This window comes from Drosophila elegans, unplaced genomic scaffold, assembly GCF_018152505.1.
Source record: "Drosophila elegans isolate 14027-0461.03 unplaced genomic scaffold, ASM1815250v1 contig_476, whole genome shotgun sequence".
NCBI lineage: Eukaryota > Metazoa > Arthropoda > Insecta > Diptera > Drosophilidae > Drosophila > Drosophila elegans.
Window position 1 is genome coordinate 26,073,013 of NW_024545863.1, and position 7,381 is coordinate 26,080,393.

The window sequence follows — 7,381 nt, forward strand, 5'->3', positions numbered from 1 at the left end:
TCTATGGGAGCTATATGATATAGTCGTCCGATTTTGATGAAATTTAAACCGTAATTCTGAAATATTTAACCATTACTTTATGTCGAAGAACTAATAAAAAAAATAAAAAACAGCAAAGTTATAATTTTTTTTGTTTATTTTTTCGATTGTTCCTTTGGGAGCTATATGCTATAGTCGTCCGATGCGGCTCGTTCCGACTTATATACTACCTGCAATAGAAAGACAACTTTTGGGAAAGTTTCATGCAGATAGCTTTAAAACTGAGAGACTAGTTTGCGTAGAAACGAACGAACAGACGGACAGACGGACGGACAGACGGACATGGCTAGATCGACTCGCCTAGTGATGCTGATCAAGAATCGGAGATGTCTCCTTCACTGCGTTGCAAACTTCTGACTGAAAGGGTATAAAAATAGAACTGACGTCACGAGAAAGATAGCAGTCTCCAAACGTGGGTTTTCTTATATTTAATTTGGAAATTCACATAAGTACGTCTGGTCAGGTTTGGAAAGAGCTAAGAAGTATGGGAATAGTCAAACCAACTTAGGCTGCTAAGTCACACCCAGATGTGGATGCTCTCAATGAAAAGCTTGCTTGATACTCCCGATTCCTAAAACTAAAAATGATTTTTTGTCCCATCTCTATCCTTCCATTTCTGTCGAAGTCATTTGAAAGCCTATTTGTCCACCAAATTCAATAATTTCTGGAAAACAACCTTATACTCAGCAACATGCAAACTGGGTTCAAAAAGAATGGAAGCTGTACTTCTGCTATCTTGAAAATTTCTGAAGATATACGCCAACAGATTGATGAAAATAAAGTGACACTATTAACCCTTCTTGACGCTATTGGCCATGTGATTCTCTATACCAAACTGCGAACGCTTTTAAATATTTCTCCATATGCATCAAAGCTTCTCAAAACTTATCTTACAAAGACTCTGCAGGCAGTTGTTTCGGGCAATCTGAAATCTGATATCTTTCCCCTCGCTCAGGGGGTCCCACAAGGGTCAGTCTTAAGCCCATTGCTTTTTTCGTTTGGACTGTGATGTATACCTTTATGTAGATGAAGAGCAGCTTTATGTTAGTCGTCCCTTAGGCCAAATTAAAGAATGTACTATTCAATCCAAAAAATAAGTAAGTGGGCGGAGGTGAACGGGCTGCACTTAAATCCTAGTAAAACAAAATGCCTATTTATTTACAAAAGATCTATAAACTCAAGTTTGCTCCATAAAGTCAAAGGGCCACACATCTCGGCACGGACTTAAACTCCACGTTGATATGGGAAAGGGAAAGCTTACACTAGTCGGCATAATTATTTTGACGAAAAACTAATGGTTCAAATTTGTATGTAACTTTTTAATGGTTTAATATAACTCAATGATTTTTTTTCTGTTTTACTTAGTGCTAATACAAACTTAAAAATAATGAATTCAACATTTTGTCATATGAACTTAAAAAAATGTAAGCTAAAGTAATTTTCATGTGGTGGCATAAGTATTTTGACAAGTACCTTTTAATATGAATAATAAAGCTTAAACTTAAAAAAACCAAAGGAAAAAAATAATTTAGTAAAATATATAATTTCCTTTGGTTTCAACAACTTTTTGCAAGCGTCGCGGTACTGAATCGACCAAATTTTGGATAATCTCTAGAGATATCTCTTCCCAAAGGGAAGTGACCTCAGAAATTGTCTCCTCTCTGGTTTTATTCAACGATACTGTTCTTTTACGTTTTATAAGAGACCAGACGTTTTCAATTATATTTAAATCTGGACTTTGAGGTGGCCAGTCCAAAGTGGTAACACCAACATCCTTCAAAAATGTTGTAATCATTTTGACTTTGTGACATGGGGCGTTATCCTGTTGCAAAATGAAGGTGTGTCCAATAAGCCTGTCTCCGGAACTAAACGCATTATCATTTAGAACCCGCAAATACTGGCCTTGGTTCATCGAGCCAGTGACAGCAGCTCGAAAAATGTCGCCATCTAAGCCCCGATTGCTCTGTGAAGAATATTTTGTTCGATATAAAAGAGGTGGCACTGCTGGTACTAACTTGAAAAACCCACTGATTGATACTTTCAAGTGAATGATCAATTGAGTTTTAAAAAAATAACTCAATTATTGTTATTTTGGTTGACGGTTATGTCATTTTCCGTATATAGAGATTTTATAGGATTTCAATACTATACTATACTCTACTAGTAAATTCGGTATTTACGAGTAATCTGTTCTGTTATAAAAATTGAATTTTAATGGCTATATAGATGACGGTAGAATAATAGCCACAACGCCGGGCTTACTCCACTCTATTCTGCTTTATTAAAAAATAAACATACCTTTCAAAATTAGTTTATAATCCGAGTGGTCTCTGCAAGTCTTGTTTATCCGTTGAAAATTATTGAACAATTTTTTTTTTCAGAATAAAGAATATATTACTCTCATAATAATTTGTTTTGATATTCATCATTGCATTGTATTTTTTATACTGAACGAGGATTTTAAATCATTTTTTTTTTGCGCACTACCTTGAACGGAGCAATGCCGATTAGTGTTATTAATTTATATTCCTTTCTTGCCTAAGAATAATTCAAGTAACTCTTACATTTTTCTTAAACAGACATAATTTTATGTCAGGTAATATGGATTTGTTTAAGCAGTATCCATTTGGATTTGTAGTAATCTTTTTAACCGATACTTAGTTAAAGGTTTTTATATTTGTGGTCTCATTTTATGAAGTCTTTAATTTGTTAATACCTTTTTTGGTAGTTTTTTTGTTCTTTTTTATACTTTATGATTTGCACTGGTCAGTTTTTTTTGCTTACTTAACGAAGTAGTATTAAATGATTAAACTATCCGCGACTTGCACCGCTCAATAAATACGTTGACTTGAGATTTGCTTCACTCGCGTACCGACTTATAAATCGGCTAATATCCACTTACTGGAAATGCCTTACAAAGAAATGCTCTGCGAACGCTCCAAGCTGCCGAACGGTGAAAATACGTATGTCGGATTTTTTCTTGCCGAGATACTTTGCTTGGCGGACTCATAATGAAAATGAAGCTTTTAAGAGAAACGCACGGTTTTCAATGCAGCTTAATGAAGTACTAGTGTGTTACTGTTCTAACGGATTCGCATGTGGCCGACAGAGCAGTTCAGCTCTATCTATACATGAAAATAAACTTTACTGCAAAAGCTTTCTGCACAAAAGCTTAATCAAAACTGTTTCCATTGGGTACGGTTTTGAAAAATAAAGTTAACCCCTATCTTCAAACATAGACTACTTTAATTCAGTTCTATTGTCGAAAATTGGTTAACTTTATAATACATTTGCTATAATTATTATGGTCATACAATTAATCATTTCAATCAATCATTTTTAAATATAAATTATATAGAAACATTTTTTGATCATTACAATAAAATACTCATGATAAATAACAAAGAACACAAAAGAATTCATGCAGTTAAGAGAATGGTAGTTGCGGGTTGGTCTAAAGGCACATTAAAAGTTATGCGGCTTACCAATTCAATGTCACCTTAGACAAAATTGTGCATAAATATATTTCCAAGAATGATTTTACGATTTACAAGAGTTGGTAAATTAAGCAAAAGTAATCTACAAGAGTAAGAAGGCAACCTTACGTTTTGATCCCAGAACGGCGAAAAGAAAAAATTTTTTTTATACCGACTCTATACGAACACTGTGTACTTGATATTGGGAACTAAAAACGGGAGCGCAATGTTCTAAATTAGGACGGACAAGGGAAGTAAATATGTTGTATAAGAATCGTCAAATTCTTTTGAACATAGCTTAATAAATCCAAGAACACTCATAGTTTTGTTAACAGTAGACGTTATGTGACAGTCGAATTTTAGTTTTGGGTCAAGAAGAAGTCCTAAATTGTTGACCGAATATAATGAAGAAAATAGATTATAAATGAAGGCGTACCCCTATAAAATATCATTACGTTACATTTGAGGCAATTCCGAGTAAAGAGGTTAGATTGACACTATCTCTGAAAAAAATCAATATCCGACTGTAAACCGAAACCCGATTCCAAATCATTATAGGACAAACAAAGTTTAACATCATCAGCATACATTAATACTCGAGAATGTGTTATGACAGAAGGAAGATCATTGATGAAGAAAGTAAATAGCAATGGACCCAAATGACTACCCTGAGGCACCCCAGACGTTACGTTAATCATATTTGAAACTGCGTTATTAAAAATACCCTCTGAGTTCTTCCATTCAAATAACTTGAAACCCGAGCTGATTGATTATTCGAAAACCTGAAATCATCTATTTTGAATAAATAAATAAATACTTTAACTATAATAGATGTCAGTAGGTTCGCTTAACATAACCATGTTGATAAGGTGATATTAGTGAGGAACACAAATGTTGAAAATGAGAAATATAAATGCGATCAAATGCTTTAAATATTGTGGACAATTTAGAAATACCTCTATAATTTTGAACCTCCGACTTTCCTCCCGTTTTATGGAGTGGAATATTAAAATAATCTTTCCCGATAGTTGGAAAAGCTGATGTTGAGGTAGACAATTGAAACAGTTCAAGAATCGGTTTGCAAATAGTTGAGGCACAAAACATAAAATACCATTTGAACTGTTTAAATTGTAAGAGTAAACTTAATTTAGACAAGACTCCGCACTACAGGTAGTTTGGATGAACTTGGCAAATAAATCAGCAATTTCGTTGTCAGTAGACGCTTCAGTTGAGTTTAATCGTACTTATGAAGGCAAGGCGGATTTTTTTCGCTTGACATTTACAAAGTTATAAAATTGCTTCAGATTATTTGAATATTCGGTTTTACACCGGTTCCAATACATACAATTGCAATGACTGTTCAGAGCATTCAAATTCGATCGGGCAACCACATATTTCGAAAAATCAGATGGCTAGCCCGTCTTTTTGTACTTTTTGTAAGTGTTTGTTTTTAGGTTAAGTCTCTTGTGTAAACCACGCAGGTTTGTTATGTCTTGGAGGAAGACTGTCAGGAACGCATTCACTAAAAACGTGTTACAAACGCTATAGAATAATTCAGTGCAATGTTTTTAGAGTTTTCCCGCTATATTCATTTTTAGATATACCGAAAAAATGTATTTTTAAATAGCTTTTGAACGGAGCATCGGATCCAAGAAAACTGGTTGTCAATCGACGGGTATTGTCAACAAAATATTTAAACAACCCGCGCTGCAGAACTCCACCTAAAAAGATTATTTTCCTGAAGTCTTGGTACGAATCCATATAAATATATATTTTTTTTAAAACAAAGATTTTTCTCACCAAAATATATTTTGTTTTTTAAAAACAATTTAAAACCAAAATGTTGGTCATAAATCAATTTTTTTTTGTAAAAACCGCCAGAAAAAATGTTATTCGCTGTTCCACGATAAATTACTAGATTTAACATTACTTAACGGAATCTGTTTGGTTTTTTTAATTTCGGAGGTTACAGTTCAGAAAAGCTCCCGGAGGTCAGCTGTAGATTCCCTCCAAATAGATAATTTTACTAATACTAAGTCTTAAAATACAGTTAAAAGATAACAATATATGAGAACTAATTTTAAGATCATTAATTCAAAAGTTTTCTTAAAAACAATTTTGGAAATTCGTTTTTTTAGGTTTTTTATTCTCATAGAAAAATATATATAAATCTTTGCTGTTAGGAGGCCAAGAAGATTAATTATTATTGCGTCATCGACATTAAAAAAGATTCCCTCTTTTCGTAAAATGGATATATAATGTCCTTCAATAAATTCTTGACCTTGACATTGCACAGTATCTTTTGTGGCAACTCGAAATTTACTTTGAAAGTTGGTTAATTTCATATAGCAATGATTCTCTTAATTAACTTATTAATTTTGTAATTTTTTTTAGAAATTCTTTTTGATTAATTAATAATTTGACAGTTCAGAATAACGCTTTTAATTTTATTAAACAATTAAAGAATTTCTAAAAAAAATATAAAATAAAAAAGTTTAATTTTAAAAAATTTTTTTTTTTATATTTGTTGTTTCTATAGGAGCTTTATATTATAGTCGTCCGATTTTGATAAAGTTTAAACCGTTTTTCTGAAATATTTAACCATTAATATAAAATATTTAAAAAAACACAAAACTTATTATTTTTTTATATTTTTTTTTTCCGAGCCGGCTCGTTTTGACTTATATACTACCTGCAGTGGAAAGACAACTTTTGGGAAAGTTTCATGCAGATAGCTTTAAAACTAAGAGACTAGTTTGCATAGAAACGGACGGACGGACATATGCTGATCAAGAATATATATACTTTATAGTCGTCCGATTTTGATGAAATTTAAACCGTAATTCTGAAATAATTAACCATTATTATATGTCGAAGAACTAAAAAAAAAATCTTAAAAAACAGAAATGTTCTAATTTTTTTAATTTTTTTTTCGATTGTTCCTATGGGAGCTATATGCTATAGTCGTCCGATCTGGCTGGTTCCGACTTAAAACTGAGACACCATTCGTAGAAACGGACGGACGGACAGACGGACAGACCGACATGGCTAGATCGACTCGCCTAGGGATGCTGATCAAGAATATATATACTTTATAGGGTCGGAAATGTCTCCTTCACTGCGTTGCAAACTTCTGACTGAAATTCTAATACCCTCTGCATGAATATAACGAGAAAGGAAGCTAAAATTGCAAGGAATATCAAAAGTGCAACAATTATTTCTTTGGAAGCTATAAGATATAGGCGTCTGATCGTCAAGCGCTTTTACCAGGAAGGTATGCGTAATTAAATAAGACTTGGAAAAATACGTGTCAATAGCTTATACACTGCGCGAAATATCCTGAAAAACATAAAATTTTGACCGATTTCACCCTAACATTGCAATGATAGCTTTAGGATATAGATGTCCGATTGGCACGCGCTGTTACCCTGATCAAGGTATGCATAAAAAATACGACTTGGAAAGATGCATGTGAAGAGCTTTTACACTGCGCGAAATATTTTAAATTTTTGTAAGTTATATACGATTGTTCCTATGGCAGCTTTAGGATATAGACGTGCGATCGGCATAAAGGTGGAAGGTGGTGTACAAAAATTTTCAGTGAAAAGATTTTTTTGCTTTTGTGAATAACAGAAGAAAGGAAGTAAACATTGGCAAGTCGAAGTTTATATGCAAGTTAAAATGGTTACCCAGCAAAACGGAAGTTCCCAAGCTGATCATGCATAACCGAGTAAAATAATGCAAGGCCAGCGACTCCTGCGGACGTTGCACAACGACGTTGCCAAAATCCCAAGCTTCGGTCAGCGCAATTAGCGGGCAATGCACTCCGATGCAACGGTGGCTACCCAGTAGGAATTAATGAACTT

At 33.5% G+C, this 7,381-nt stretch overlaps 1 protein-coding gene across 1 annotated transcript in view; it reads right to left on the reverse strand.

Moving 5' to 3' along the window:
- Window positions 1–2,994, reverse strand: part of LOC108137602 — a 63,918-nt gene extending 60,924 nt beyond the window's left edge. Inside the window, exon 1 of the mRNA XM_041709268.1 lies at window positions 2,338–2,994. The gene's annotated coding sequence lies outside the window, so the exon portion shown is untranslated. The remainder of the gene's footprint in view (window positions 1–2,337) is intronic.
- Window positions 2,995–7,381: the final 4,387 nt, after the last annotated feature.